At 37.6% G+C, this 15,783-nt stretch overlaps 1 long non-coding RNA gene across 1 annotated transcript; it reads left to right on the top strand.

Annotated features, from left to right (window-relative positions):
* The first annotated feature begins 4,191 nt into the window (after positions 1 to 4,191).
* On the top strand, positions 4,192 to 15,332 carry LOC131584005 (uncharacterized). Its single transcript, XR_009278638.1, has 3 exons — positions 4,192 to 4,259; positions 9,059 to 9,218; positions 11,702 to 15,332. It is a non-coding gene; the product is annotated as an uncharacterized LOC131584005 (long non-coding RNA).
* The last annotated feature ends 451 nt before the right edge of the window (positions 15,333 to 15,783 follow it).

Below are 15,783 nucleotides of genomic sequence, written 5' to 3'. Positions count from 1 at the left end.
GATCACTGAACTTTAAGATCATTTTGGTGTTGCTGCTCTGTTCTCATCCTGACCCTACCTTAGCATTTAAAGGAAGCAATGGGGCTCCACTGAAAGTCATGAGAGCATTTATTTTCTGGAAAAATGATGACATTTTACTGCCCAGGTTTTTTATGACACCTAGGTTATATTGCTTCAGTGCTTGCTTTTTATAGCTTTCTCCTCTAGCAAGAACTTTCAGTATAAATGTGGAAGAAATGTTTATAAAGAATCACAAAGAGAGGAATCTGGAAGTGCAAAATCCTACTCTGACTTACTTTAACCATCATGTCTCATCAGGGGAACATGTATTGTGTACATATAACAAATCCTAGCCTCTCTTGTTAATCAACCTTTGGTGAAGCAAAAATTCATCAGCTTTCTGATACTCAGTGTTTTATAAGCACCTCTTGGGTGTACTCTCAGGAAAGCCATCTTTTAACTGTTACAAGTTTGGTTTTGATAACTGTACCACTGAAAAATAAAAGTACCACAAAGAGATTCACAAATACATGCATGCAGTCATTCCAAAATAAGGAGGTCAAAATACTTCACCAAAATGATTCATGTAAAGTTGTTTCATTACCTTTTTCTTACCAGTTTCTCTGACACAAAGGCCTATCAGCTGCTGAACATTACTGGGCAGCTTGGCCTCAGTCATTTTTTGAAAAAGCTGCCAGAAGCAACTTTCATGTCATTGTTCATTAACACTTTGATCACATTAACAAGGCTTTGTTGGCAACTGCTGGTGCAATAAAATGCATTTTAAATGCTTTGGGTGTAGAATCTGCTGTGCCTAACCAGGCTGGCATTGCCCACTTTTGAAGTGTTGCATGATTTACCACTTAGCCCAGGCACTCTTGTTTGATTAAATCCCTCTTTCCTTGCTGCTGGGAAGCAGAATTGGCAGCAACAAAGCATCTTTAATATTCTGTGTAGCACACCTCTAGAGGTCTTTGAATATGTAAGTTCAAATTTCAGTTTAAAAGCTCCCTAAATTTGATTTTACTTGGCTGCAAATAGGCAACCTGAAAATGAGCAAGTAAAATATTACAGCTGATGCATAAAAAATTTAAATTTCCAGCTACCAATGCACTTCAGTCTAAAGTGAAGCTCAATTGTGAGTCACTGCAGCATTCCCACCTTGTCTCTGTAGAGCTGCCCGATTAATGAATCTGTCACAGGTAACCCAGGGGCTACAGGATACAGCAGCTGGGGAGTGACATAAAATCACTTTAAATAAAGCTCTGCACACCTGTCAGATAGTTAAAATCTTTGGAAAGTGCAAACAGTTAAGATGTGAAGGGCAAGTTGCTTAATAGGCCTAGGAAGAAGCCATTCCATTGTTTTCAGAAGGAATTAAATCTGAGTAACATGATTATTGACAATTGGCAGTTCCAGTGCTCCTGCTGGTTTGTCTGAGCCTTGATGGTGTCACCAGTATATGGAAGCACTTCGGACCAGATTGTTTAGGTGTTCACTGGACTGCATTCACTCCAACACTTTCATGAAGACAGCTGTGCAAGCAGTGAGATTTTGGTCTTTTCCAAAGAGTAGGAGGAGAAAAAGAAAAGCTTTGGTCATTAAAATGACAGATTTCCCAAGCAGGCAGTTAGAACAATGAAAAACAAAGCACATTTTGTAACAACCCATATGCAAACAAAACACTTTGTCTCAAAAATTGGTGACTACTAAAACCAATGTGTGGACATTTTTTCCGAATTGGAGTTTGTGCTGCAAGGAGAGCAAAACCATCAGCCTTAAGGAACTTTGAGGTGGAGCAAGGTTGTTAGCAGGAACATACCAGTAAAATGCTGTTGAGGAGCTGAAGTCTGATCTCACATTTTCCCCACCTTATATTATCTCCAGGGTTTTGGCTAGTACAGACCTAGGCTACTGTATGTTTTTCCAGATTAACATCCTCCTGAGAACTTGAATCACAGAATGGTTTGGCTTGGAAGGGACCTTAAGGATCATCTTGTTCCACTCCCCTGCCACGGGCAGGGACACCTTCCACTGTCCCAGGTTGCTCCAAGCCCCATCCAACCTGGCCTTGAACACTTCCAGGGTTGGGGCAGCCACAGCTTCTCTGGGTGACCTGTGCCAGGGCCTGCCCACCCTCACAGGGAAAAAAATATTTCTCAAATTTCGTAAGTTTCTGGAAAATGTGGTTATTTTATTTTTCTGCTACAATTTATTCCTTTCCTTATGATGTTTCCTGGTTGGTTTTCCTATGGTTTTTGTAATGATATTTGATAAGGACTTCATAAGGACTTACTTCTCTTGTTTGTCTTATTTAATAAATTTCAGAATTTGGGGTTTGCTCTGTAGAATAAGTAAGTATTTTAAACTAACCAAAGTGGAACTTCACTAGTTAGACAAGCAGAATTCAGAGATACTTGCCCAGACATCAGCTGGAAAGCAAACATTGACTTTACTTCTTCAAGCATTTAAAATATTCAAATTTTTCTAACCATTTTGCTTTGAAATGAAGAAGATGCAATAATTTAACAACTGTTCTCTTACCTCTGTCAACCTGAGCAGATTGTTTAGGGCTTGGTGAGGAGGAGACCAGGCAGTTGTGTGACCCTGCAGTGACAATGCAGAAGCAATGTCAGACAGTTTCTTTGCCACAGCATCTAACATACCTCGTGCCTGGCTGCAGAGCTCTCCCTTCCCCACTCTGACTTTGCTATGATGATGAAACACCACCAGGACTTATCCAGCTGGATTTTTTTTTTGCTGGATTTTTTATCCAGGCTAAGATTTCTTTGCTGCCTACTCTACCAACACTGACAAGCTGGGATAGGAAAAAAGGCCATGTCTTGGATGGATATAATTTCTTCTTCAAATGTTATTATGGTTTGTTTCCTTCTGCTGTAACCTTGTGGTGTGGTCACAGGTGAATTGACAACAGGGCAGCACTGGAGCAAGTGACTTTTAAATCTTTTCAAACAGTCACAATTTCATAGGGCTCAGCCTGTAAGACAGACAGGGTGAGGAAGCAGAAGACTGTGGCTGCTTTATAAAAGAGAAAATAAAATATTTATGAGATCTTTTTCTTTCTCTCTTCTCCATTCTTAGCATTATGGGAGGCTTAATCTGGATTTCTGACACCCTCACAATTTGGGATGTTCAGATAAGGAATTTCTATTCACTGTAGCAAGAACCTTCCATACTCTGCACTCAGGAAGCTCTTCCATGGCTTCAAGGTTACAGCAAGCTTTGCAGCTGATCTCTGAGGTGTGTTCTGATCCAGGGTGCACGGCAGAAATACCATCACAAACCAGTTCAAGAGGATGCTGCTAATGTGATTAGGGCACAGTAAGTGGGTGGCTGTTACATTGATTTTTCTTCAACCATTTCAATTTCAAGGAACACATGAAAGAGAATGCTAATTTTGTTGTTGGTGTTGTTTGCTTTTATAGCTCTCTGTATTACATAAACTCAAAGGAATGAAAATGTGCTGTACACTTTTCTCATGCTCAACTCTATCCAAATCCCAGAGGATGTTTAAAAGAAGACTTCAAAAATTGCAGGAGGAGATCTGTTGTTTCTCAACTATTTCCTCATCTCATATGCTCAGAAACATAACCTGATGTGAATTTGTGATGCATTTCAATTTGGGAACTCTTACTCATCAGGAGTTACTGTGGCAGCCCAGTTTCTGCCTGTGCCTCCTCAGGAAGACTAATTTTTTTCCCACTGCAAATGGATTGCCTGGGATAAATACCTGACTTTTAGTCTGTAGGCAGGGAAGGTCAATAACAACCTTTACAGAATCTCTCCATAAAAGGTGATAATAAATAAGTCTTTAACCTCTAATCTATATTAACAGACTACCTTTATTTATTGTTTGAGTTGTGCAGAGACAAAGGTAATCCAAAAGGAGCAGTCACAATAGCAGGTAATGACCTTCTTTTACAAGAATGAGCAAAACCCATTTCACTTCAGCATCATGCACGGGGCTATTTTGCAAAGAAACACTGTGTGTTAGTTGTTGAAACTTTTTCATGCATTCCCCGAAACAAACTACACTATTCTGAATATTTTCTTCTCTGTGCAGTAAATAAAGTCTTTCATGTTGACAATGCTAATATTATATTTTAAACTATATTTGCATTTGTGTTTTTTGTCATTTTTTATTGCATTTTATAAATCCCAGAGCAAAGACCCACTAAGCTCACTCTGAGAAAGCCTCGTTTCTTGGGATAGCATCATGCAGTGACACAGGTGATCAGGTGGGATTTCAGTGAGGGTTACTGGCTGGATCTGTGGGACCTTATTTCAACCAGAATTGTGGATAGAAGCTTGGAGTACAAGTCAGGAAGCTTAATTTTAAGTAGTTTTTAAAAAGGAATGATTTCATATGAATGATTTGCAAGGGTAAATATTCATAACGCAACATAATATATTTTAGTCCAATTAGTGCATTAAGCTATTAGTTAATTGTAGAAGAGATGGGAAGGGGGAGCCAGAAAATAATTTTATCAGTACTTGTAATTCTGGGATATAATAGGGCCACTATGGCATTTGAAGGTAGAATAAGAAATTACTAGTAAACATTAATTTTAAGTTACGCACATGTTGTGTTCTATCTAATAAATATTTTCTAAGCTATGAAAAAATACATATAATTAAGTGGTTTTTACTTACTTTTACATTTCAGTAATGCACAAGACAGATAGCTGGAAAATGCTCTTCAACCTTAAATCACGTACCTGGAAATAAGAAGCTAATTTTTAGTTACAGGAAAATATCTGCTCACTATTTAATTTGTTCTTAAAATACACCCTCTTGGTTTAAGAACACCTTCAAATATAATTCAATTCTTTTTTTAGTCTCTCTTTTCACTAAATGAAAGAATCAATTTCTAGATGATTTTTAAAGATTTTTTCCTTCCTCTTCCTACTTTATGAAGCAGTTTGTAACATCAAATGGCAAAAATCTCTCACATGAAGAAGCTGAGGTGGCAGGTGAAGGATTATTAGAGTTGTAATTATGAGAGGGGTTTGTGAAAGCACTCAGTGTAACTGAATGTAAATTCTAGGGCAGTTTGCCTTGTCTTAGTGTAGGAAATATGAAAAGGAAGCCACAACAGTTCTCAGAATGCAAGATTTTAATTTTCTTTTCAATTACTGAAGGAGTTTTAGACCAGTTCTGTAAATGTACAGAACGTGTTTTTTCAACTTATTCTGCTGCAACAGAACTGCTCAGCACTGTGGGAAAGCTCAGTGGCAATTTTTGAAAAGAAGGCCTTGGAAACACATTGGCCTTCTAAAATAGAAACATCCAAAACTGCCAGTCTTATTTTCCTCCATTTTTGGCTTTGCAATTGAGGTTTCTGATTCTCCTGTTTTCATTATGTGCAGTATTGTGTGGATCCATTCTAATAAATTCTCTTGCTTGGAACAATGAGGTTGAGCATGATTCAAATCCTGAACTAAATGCAAATCTAGCAGCAGAAAAATGGATTTAGTGGTATGATAGGATTTGTAATATAAATATATTGCATTAAATATAAAGTTTAATTAAATAGAAGAATATTGTAAGGACTGCCTCTCAAGCTAGCATTGTATCTGTGACTAATTAAACGTGTGCAGTCTGAGAACAGCGTGGAAATCACATGCTGGTGCCTTTGGAAGCAACATATAATATATATTTTTGCTTAATTTTGGACAAATGGTCTGTGTCTGCAGAAGACATCTCTTCTTCAGGGTCATCAATGCTGACCAAAAGTATTTTGATACCAAAAGTATTCAAAAATTTAACTTTGTGAATGAAATCGTGAAGTCTTTCTCCCAAACAAATTTTCCGCAGGACTATTGCATTATTTCTTTGAACTTCAAAACAGAAGAAGAACAGATTTCAAATCATATCAGCAGCCAGATAAGTACAATCTTAATTGTAATATTGATATGGAACAACTTTAAAGCTTTATGGCTGTATAGTCCTTTGTACTAACGTGTGGATCAGAGTAACACACAAAGAAGTTGGGATACAAACCCAGGACAATATTCCTACATTTCTGCTCAGGAATGAATCTTAGTTGCAAGGGAATAAAAAATGATGTTGCTATTTTCCTATTCTTTTAATGGGGAAAGGGCTTTTTTTTGTTTTGTTTTGTTTGCTTTTTGTGAGAAATACTACTTTGTACATACACAAGGGAATTCAAATAATGAATTGATGCTCAGAAACACGGAAGACCATTGTGATTTCTCTCCTTTGCAAGTAAATAAATGTCATAGGTACAGAAAATGTACCCCTGAGGAAACAAGTGTCCCATTTTCATTATGCCAAACAACTTTCTTGACAACTGGACAACATTTTCTGAACAACATTTTGGCAATAGAATGATTTAAAAGGCATTTTATAAGGCTACACAATCCAAACTATTTACTTTTCTTAAGTGAAGTATTTTAGCAACTAGGAAGTAATGGAACAGGAGGGAAAAGTTTCTTCCCTTTGTTTCACTGATGGTGAGGGGAAGTGAGTGCAGGCACATTTGAGTTTGCTGTGATTGCACACAAACAGCACCTGCCTCCATTTGCCACAGCCATATGAGAATTGGAGACAAAACTAGAATTGCTCAACGTTTTCAGAATCCAGAACAACAGGTCATGACTAAATACTGCTCTCCTCTAATTTAAACTCAAGGAGAGCCACATACTTGCATTGAAGTGCAAATTCAAATCTTTGAATTTAGCTTGTCTTCTAAGTAATTCTGGCAAATGTATTTTCTTTAATGACTCTTTTCGAGCAGAAATAGATACTGAAATCAAAAGTGACTCATGGAGTCCTAAGGAAGGCAAGATTCTGCTTATATTTTAAAATTAATTTGAAAATTTCTAAATATCAGTGACATTTTTGAAAGTGCTGAAGAGTTCTGCTGTGGGATATAAAAGTGACTATCTTGCTTTTAGCTCATCTGTCTTTCAAAGATATTTATCTGAAACTTTGGATAAATATGCAGCCCCTAAGATAGACAAAATACTGATAACTGTCAAGGATTAGGCCATGCAAAACTAAACATGATTTTCTTTGAAGGTCATTCAAATTTTAATGTTGCAGGTATATAATATGACTCATTTCTTTATTTGAAATTAATTAAAATATTTAATATATTCAGCATACATCACTAGAAAAGTCATCTATTCTTTGGGTAGATGGGGTTCTCTTGTCATACAAGAAATGTTAATAATGTTGATCCTAAAAAGAAATAGTTTCAAAAATAACACAATTGAAATTTGAAAATAAATGTGTTCAGGTTTCCACTTGCATGCTGCACTATTTCCTAATCACATAACAGTGTCACTCCTGCACACAACAAGCCACCAACTATTTTTATTTTGACCTAAGCCTTTACACAAAATATTAATTTACTTTGCAGCATAATGGAACCAGTTCTGCTGTCAGCACAGAGAGCTGCTGTGCACTGCATCAGAAAGAGAGATGACAGAAATTCCAGCAGCAGCAGAATTTAAATGTCTCGCCTGTAATTTTGTTCAGTAGCATCTTTGTACATCTGACATGTGAAATATGTCTTTAGCTTTTGAGACAACAAATGACATTTGGTTTTGCTAAGAAGGCTTAGCAAAGGAAAGGCACATTCGAAATGTCATTTGTGTTACCACAGAGGTGTCATCTAAAAATGAGCTTAAACATCTTTGGAATATTTTATAACTTGGAAATTTTTCCAAAAATACCATTAAACAATTCAACTTTTTTTCTTCTGGAAATGCAGACAAGTGGACCTAGTTTTATGCATTTATTTCTCCACTATTTTTTACCCCAGCCCTCCCAATTCAGTTGTCTTGGAAAATGCCAAAACATGAACTGATTTCTGAGAAGACAATGAAGAGCACAGCAAAACCTGAGCACATTTCTATCCCATTTCATAGAGTATTAAGTCTAGTGCATTTTGAACTTCCAAAAGTTCAACATCCTGTGGGCTCAGGAGAACCTATTTAAATAGGTTTAAATAGGTCTTATTTAAAAAGACCAGTTTTGCTGAATTAAAAAAATAAACACAGTTGTTTGGAAAGACTAAAAGGCCTTTTCCTTTTAGTCTTTCCAAACATTTTTATTTTTTCATTTATCAATGTGATAATAAGATTTCCTTAAAAACAGATGAACTTCAAATGTCCTTATCATTAGCATGCTGGTATTTTCCAGTATTTGTATTTGCTGGCAACCTTTTTGTCCTTCCAGGAGAGAGCACTTATACTTATTTACACAAAATAAAGACAGCTTCTCTTTGTAAGTTCAATATTTTGGGCAAGCAGTAATATACCAGTCTTCTAGCCAGTCTTAGCAGGAAATAGTCCTAGTGCTGATCACAATGAGATGACTCGTGGTCTCAGCTCATTTTGAGAAGTTTAGTAAACATGTTATCTCTAGCACAGGGCTGATGTAATGTTTATAAGTTCAGTCTGTTCTGCTTTGCCATTGTTGGTGATACTCTTGTTACCAAAACAGCCTAAAAGTCTTTTCTTCATCATAACCTTCTGAAGGTCACATAGAGATGATGTTTCAATGTGATCTAATATTTGAAACACATTTTTAAAGAGAAATCTTCCATGCTGTCAAAACACCTCCCTGAATTTAAAACTTTAATTCTTATAATAAAGCTTGAACAACTTGATACAGCAGACAGCTTTTAACTCATCACCTGATGTCTATGTAAGTAAAATCCATTTTGTCTGGATGATGAATAAGGTGGGTTATCTGTATGACTGAAAATATTTACTTAACATTATGGTTAGATGAGCATCTATATTTATTAACATAAGGATCAATACATGTCCTTCAGGACTCTTGAGCTGACATAATCACAGAGGAAAAACTTTAAGTATAAAGTAGAAAGAAAGAGAAAAAACTCTGCAGCCTGGATAACTTGTTTTGTAAAGGTTCTGAAAAGGCATCAGGTTTGTTAATACTCTTTTTACACTCAACACATTTTCCATTTCAAACTATCTTTAGAGTGTTTGAATTGTGACTATGATCACGTCACACACACTTTTCTCCCTTTAATTTCTAGGCTTGCAGCCTATCAGTTTAAATGAACTCAGTGTAATCCTGGCACTCCAGGCTGCAGTGACTCCATCTCCTCTCTGCTCATGTGTCACCATCTGGAACCTCACTAGAAATGCTGCCATGGAAAATCAACCCAGCTCCTCAATCCTGAGCCGTGTCAGGAGGTATCATTTAATTAGTGTTCCTTTAATCCTCTGCACCTCAAGTAAGAAGTTATAACTGAATGTGCACATCAGGAAGATCTGATGTCTAAGGAAATACAATTTTTAGTAATTTTTGGAATAAACCAACACTTTTAAATTTTTCAGAATTATACATATATAGAATATTTATTATATGGAAACTCACTACTGCTCTCATGCCTCAGTGCAGCAGGGATGAGTAAGAAGGCATAGGCCAAGTTCTGTCTTCAAGATCTCAGCAACTTCTTTAATTACCTCCATAGACAGAAACTTCTTTCCAAGACAAACTTTCTTGGATTGTGCAAATGTCTTTGGTTTTTTCCTACCTTTTGCCTGTGATTAAGGTCCTCAGGAATTTCCTTCAATACTTCACTAGGAAGGTGCCCATGACACTTTAAGGGAGAGCATCCAACACCTTTTATTTGCTATGTACATCATCTTTTATCATTTTTGCCTCAGCTGCTTCAAAAGTTGGGGTTTCAGGTCTATGTGTAAACCAAGAGAACTCAGCTCTGTGTGTGATATCTGAAAGTGCCAGAGCTGTGCCACTTGAGAAGCACTGAACATGCAGTAAGAGAGTGAACCAAGTAAACAAAATACTCCATTGCCAAGAAACAGAAAATGAGGTGATAAATTGTATAACTTACTATTATTAATTACACTTATCTAAGTATTACTCTACCAGCATAAAACATCTTATCTTAAACAAAGCCATAAAAACAGTTGCATAAGAAGTTTCAGTAATGCAATACTGGCTGCTTTCAAGCCTACAATGTCTACAGACATTTCTGCCAATTAGATCACCCAAATATGTGACAAGCCCAGATAATCTGCTAAAGTCACATTACATTTTCTTTTCAGTTGCATACATCGTTGCAGAACTAGCACTGAAAATTGGAATTTTGCTTTCACAGAAGCACTATATAACATTTCTGCAAAAAACATATTTGGCTCTATTAAAATCAAATCTCTTTGTTTACTCTTATCGAATTCTGTGACAGAAACAACTGGTTACTAGTAAATAATGCAACAATACTGCATATTATTTGTTTCCTATTCTGATAGGTTTCTCTAGTATGAAAGAGATTTTAGACCTGCACTCTGGAGTACATGGATGAATATACAAGTTTTTGATTAAATCGTATTTTAGTAACAATTTTTTTAAATAATACTATTTTACCTCCATCTTGTTCAGTCTTGGCTCAGGATAAAGAGTGTCCTGACAATGACCATGTGCCCACTCTGAACCAGCAGTAAGTGCTGTTCCTCAAGGTCATTTCCTGCTTCTTCACAGTTTGGTACCAACCTTGTTTAGCCTGAAATCAGACAGTGCTGGAGTTCAGGGCTTCAAGCAAATTGAATGAACTGAGTCATTGAGCTGAATGTTTTGTGCAATTTCATCTTTTTAGAGTTTAAAAATAAGTGTAATAAGTAAAACAGCCCAGTTTGCAGATGCTGAGTTCACAGCTGCTGATTTTGTTTACTGATGCATAATCCTACTCCACACAAAAATTTGAACTTTCCTGTCTTAAGACTGCAACACACTGGTTCAGGGAAACAAAGTACAGGGGAGGTTAGAACCGAAGAGCTGAATATAAAATAAATAAACTAAAATATAAAATAAATAAATAAAGATACTCTACAGCTCCTCCTAAATCTGTGCTTATGCTCATGCCAGACCTGTTTCACCAGGATATCAGCAGACATTGATATTCAGTGTGCATGAGCAATGTTCCCATTTAATGTTAATTTTTCAAGAAAGGAAAACCAGGAACTTCCTATGAACTTCTGAAAAAGTATAAAGCTCATGTGAAATGTGCCTGAATCTCAACACCTCAACAACAGCTTTTGCATGTGAACTTTTGCACTGAGCAAGTTTTCCCTCGGTGTCCACAGAAAATCTGAAAAGTGCTGCTTTACACTGCTCCAGAGGTTATAGAAAATGCCAGCAAGAGCACACATGACTTACAAAGTCACACATCAGCATGTCTGTGTATACATTGCCTCAAAGAAATCCCTGAAGAACTGAGCTGCCACTGAAATATAAAATACAGAACAGGTATTTTAAAAAATGCCTCTTTTTTACCAGTTGTCATCATGTCCTTAGTTCTGAGAGTCCCCACAGAAATTTTGCTTATTTCTTCATGGAAAGGGCTGTGGGATGTAATAGACATGCAGACATGGCACTTGGGAACATGATTTAGTGGTGGCCTTGGCAGTGCTGGGTTAGTGGCTGGACTCAGTGATCTTGGAGGTATTTTCCAACATAAAGTGTTCTATGATTCTTTTTATCTGTTACTCCCCTCTCTAGTAAACAGACCTTTAAAAAGGGAATATATGAGAGCAACATCACAGGAGAAATGAGCTCCAGCTGAACACAATTCTCTATTCAGTATTTATTTTACTATAACTATGCACCAATAACCTAAGGCACAAGGACAAATGTTAATATTTTCAATTTGCAGGTCTCTAAGAAGGCTGGAATAACACAAGTGAAAAGATCCTTCCAAACTAGTGAGCAAGAACTGAAAGGCAGGAAAGCTGCTGAAGAGTCACATGGCCTTGAGGAACAAGGCAAAGCTATTCTGCATTAGAGAAAGGAAAGAGGTTGAACTCTGTTAAGTTCTTGCCACAAAAAAATAAAATATGTTTGTTAAAAAAAACAGTGTCAGTAAACAGGATCAATTTGCAAGAAGAAGTTTATGCTTTTTGTTCCAGCAGACCTGCTTTTAAAAATATTTTAAAATACATTATTCCATACTTGAAATCAAACTTAGTCAAGCTCATGAGGTCTTTTGGGTTTTTTGTTTTTTGGTGTTTGTTTTATTTTTGGTGGGGTTTTTCCCTTGCTAAAGGCCTTATAAAGCATAGACTGATCTACAGGAAACAAGCATTTGATCATTTAAAAATAAATGTTCAGCTTTCTATCAGACAATTGGTGAAAATTTTTTTCACAGTCAGTTATAAGCAGTTCATTTTTTTACTTGGATTTTTGCTTCTATTTAGTGGTGTTTATTCATTCTATGTGCCCATTTTTATAGAAGGAACACAAGACTACTTGAAAATCTGTGTAAGGAAGTACAATATGGGGGGTCTGAAAATTCTGCATATAAAAAGACATGTCAAGGAGTATTTATATCTACTCTTGAAAAAAATAAATACATGGGCCATTGCCTGTTTTTCAGGAATTTTAGAAGGTATCAGAAAATTATATTGAATTCCTTTTTATATTATATTAAGAATAAATATTTCTTCTCTATTTAGTAACGTTACTCCCTGCAGTGGGCATGGTTTTGAGGTTCATTGGCATTGCTCACTCCATGGATATTTGCTCAGTGAAGTACAATTCCCAGTTTCTAGTCACGGCAGGCAGACTGGAGATCACTTCAGGAACCTCTGATTCCTGTTTGAGCAGCTGGAATGGGAAGTTCTCGTGCACAGGGAGCACTGACTGTGGCACTGCTATGGCAGGTGCCAGGCATTCCCACCTTGCTGCCAGCCAGGAGCTCTGCCAACCTCAGCACCCTGGGACAGAAGCTCCACCAGCCACTGCCTCTGAAGCCACAGCTGGGGCTTGCAAGGGACTCTTGAGGACAGGCAGCAAATATTCTTTTAGAATTTAGAATTCTGTATGAAAAAATGGAAACCTTTGCCTCTGGTCCAGGCAGTAGAAGCTCTGTTGAACTTTCTAGCATCAGAAATCACTCCCAGCACACTTCTGCTTCTGTATGATCCCCTTGGACTAGCACAGGCAGGGGGGAGCAGGAGGACAGAGGACAGATGGCTAAAATGTCTTCTTGTATCCCATTAGTCCAAGCCTTACAGTGGCACACCACCACATGGGGCCTTAACCAGCTCCTTCTTTTGTTCCAGTCTGTTTGTCTCTGATGAACACACTGTACTTTAAATTGATTCCCAGAACAATGAATAAAAAATGAGCAATTAGGCAACCTACTTCCCCCTAACCTTATTCCCATCATTGTCCATCTGGTCTCATGCTAAACAATTCATTTAAGAGGGGCTCTTGCTCACTGCCACTCCAGTAACTTTCCTTTTTGATGTCAGCTCCCTCCCCAACTATCAGAGGCAATTTCTGCCAGTGTCTCCCTCCTCTGTGCTTATACTTTGCATGTCCTTCACAGCACTTGTTCTAACCACCTGCATTCCTATCTTGCCAACATAGACACATTTAGTTCTCTTAAAGCAAACATTTCAAATGAGACACTGCAGAAGGGAGAAATCACGAGGCAGCCAGAGCTCTGCAGTACAGACAGGTTGGATCAGTCACTGTGTACTCACCACTCTGGAGCAGCAGGACCATGACTGTGTCATGCAAGACAGCAGCTCAATACCAGAGCACTGGAAACAGGATCCTTCCTATTCTGCAAATTAGATCTCTGTTCAAATCTAAATAGATCTAAATGTTTGTAAGAAAGTAACCCTATTTCTACTCCCAGCCATTGGCTCTTCTGCACATGATCCTCTAAACCTTTTGTGGAGTTAGGGTTGAGAAATTAAGTCATTTGCAATGGCCATTGCATGGCAAATTCTTTTTGGAACATCCAAAACAAAAAGATGACTTTGAAATGCTCATATCTAAGCTGTTTATTTCCATAAGAAACAAATTTTCATTAAAATGTTATTTTCTTTCCATTAACTGCATAAAACCCCCCAAGCGTGTTATGTACCCTCAAGAGGGCAGCATGGTATTTCAAAATTCACCTTACAAAGGGGATTATGCCTTAGCATAAAAGAAGGCTCTAATGAGAGCATGGAATTAGTGTTGCTGTAAACGTTAATTATAAAAAAATTAGGCAAAAAAGAAGGTAAGTCTGTGACAGGGCCATTTGCTCACCTGCCCATTGCTGCTGCTCATGTAGCACCACAGGGACCACAGAAGCAGCTGATGCAGGACTGCAGTTTCCATGCCAGTTCTTGCTTAACCAGTACCAGCTGTGAGCAATCTATTCAAAATTGTGGTGGCATTGTGTATAGGGCAAAGAGCAGCCAAGCTCTGTGATAATAAAATTTGTGCCTGTGAGTGGTAATAACTCTATTCATGCCTTCCAATGGTATAGAGAAATTAAGGATTAAAGGAACACTGACTACAAGGTGATCCCATGAGTTACTCAGTATGGTTGACTTTCACAGCACTACATAATTCTGTCCTTCCATGAAAGTATTGTTTCATCATAGAATTTTTTTTCCCCTCTCTCTCCTTATATAAAAATTCCAGTGTGGATCTATTCTTCACCAATTTATATCTTCTGATTCTTGTGTCAACATTATCAGTTAGCCCTTACACTGCTTCTATTTGGTTTAATTAAACTTGTTTCTGTCTTTCATGCTGTGAAAAAAATCTTCCAATTTTTGATCATTTTAGTAAAAATTCTCTCTGCCTGTTCCCATATAAATCTTGCCTCAGCAAAGATAAAAACTATGTTCCAGGTGAACAATCACTGCCACTGTCCTTAATATCTCTTCAAGTATTTATGTTGGAAATTCATCATGTCACCACGTGCTTTTTTGAGCACTGATGAATTAGGGATGGCAATGGTAGCATGTATTTGGAAGACTTGGAGAAAGACCAAGCTTGGGAGTTAGCTGCAGGTACAGGCTCAGATTCTGCCATCACTGCAGCAGACCAAGACAAACAAGATTGTATCTCCCATGCCTCATTTTAGAGTGGTGATAATATCCACCACTATCTACCTGGTACCACAGCATTACAACTCTATAGAAATATAATACCATACATATTAACTGGATGCTTTTCATCTCAGTAAAGTAGTGCCTCTGCTGTAATTCCCTCAGTAATGTCCAAGGTCAGCTAAGTGCTTTGATATTGGTATATCACTACATAACCCGTAGCATGTCAGGTATTAGGAGAATTTCTTTGCCCAATAGAATTTTCAAAAAAAAAACTTCTCTCATTCCAGAAGAATGCTTACTTGAATTATGCCTTAAATTGGTGGGATTATTTTCATCATAAATCCTGTGTACTAAGGAGAAAATTTCTAATAGCACTTCTACAACTACTGCTACTTAATACCCTTCTACCATCCAAATGTAGTACATTGAAAAATAAAAATTAATTTCTTCCTGATTTTCTGCAGGGTTTTTTTTGCTGTTATTCTGGGGTTTGTTTCTGAGATAGCATTTGACCTGAAACACAAAGGACTATTGTCATCAGTCAAGTGCCCAGTGATTGCACAATGGAATAATCTGAAACATTTTTCATATGGTCAGGATCTTATACATGATATCCATCCCAAATGTATCAAATCTTCCCAGGTTATTTGTGTTCAGCACAGTGTGTTTTGACCCAGCAGGGAATCATCTATGGCTGGACCAAGCCAATCCTGATGGGGATGTTGAGATGGCATCAAACCCCTGCAGTGTTGGCTCAGCAGGAGCTGGGCAAGTGCTGAACCCCTGGCAGAGAGCAGAGCCCTGCTCCTGTGTGCATCCTGGGTGAGCTGGGTTTGGTGCCCTGCCAGCCTGAATCCCACTACAGACAATGTGTTTGTGATGTGGGAGAGGTAAG

The sequence above is a fragment of the Poecile atricapillus genome, chromosome 13, assembly GCF_030490865.1.
Source record: "Poecile atricapillus isolate bPoeAtr1 chromosome 13, bPoeAtr1.hap1, whole genome shotgun sequence".
In the NCBI taxonomy this organism is placed as follows: domain Eukaryota; kingdom Metazoa; phylum Chordata; class Aves; order Passeriformes; family Paridae; genus Poecile; species Poecile atricapillus.
This window is presented reverse-complemented; position numbering and strand designations above follow the sequence as displayed.